The sequence below is a fragment of the Trachymyrmex cornetzi genome, unplaced genomic scaffold (assembly GCF_001594075.2).
Source record: "Trachymyrmex cornetzi isolate Tcor2-1 unplaced genomic scaffold, Tcor1.1 scaffold725, whole genome shotgun sequence".
Lineage (NCBI taxonomy): Eukaryota > Metazoa > Arthropoda > Insecta > Hymenoptera > Formicidae > Trachymyrmex > Trachymyrmex cornetzi.
In genome coordinates this window covers 551,834-552,373 of record NW_017300054.1, presented here as the reverse complement: position 1 = coordinate 552,373, position 540 = coordinate 551,834, and positions in this window count along the sequence as shown.

Here is a 540-nt window from a genome sequence, read left to right as displayed (position 1 = left end):
ATAATTTGGAAATGAGAAATGCTTCACCAAATTTGCGCCAAATGCGTAATTATGGTTGCGTATCTCGACCGGAACTATCCTGAGAAGAGGAGTACGTACCGGTTATATAAGGCTCACAAATATCGCAATAAACGAACATTTTATCGGGGATACCGCGCCACAAACTATAGGGTTCGGTACTCCAGTAAAGGTCTGCAAGTCGTTTTCCCGTCTCCTTATTAAATCCGTCAGTAAGAAAAGTTTTCTCTTCCGTTTCATTGGAATTAGGTTTACGTACCGCGAGCTTGAGATAAAGTGGATAATTATTTGCGGAAATTGCTGATGAGAAACCTAGCATTCGTAGAAGATTATCGGAAAAGTTTATATGGTGTATCATTTGGCACTTCTCGTCGCAGTTAATACTTATCATGACTTTACCGCCAGACGCTTTTTGCAGTTTAAAATAAAAATGCAATTCGGCCTCTTTACACGCGATATTAATCGCATCGATAAGCTCATAGATATCGTTGTAAATTCCATTTGGAAATGCAACTTCTTTCG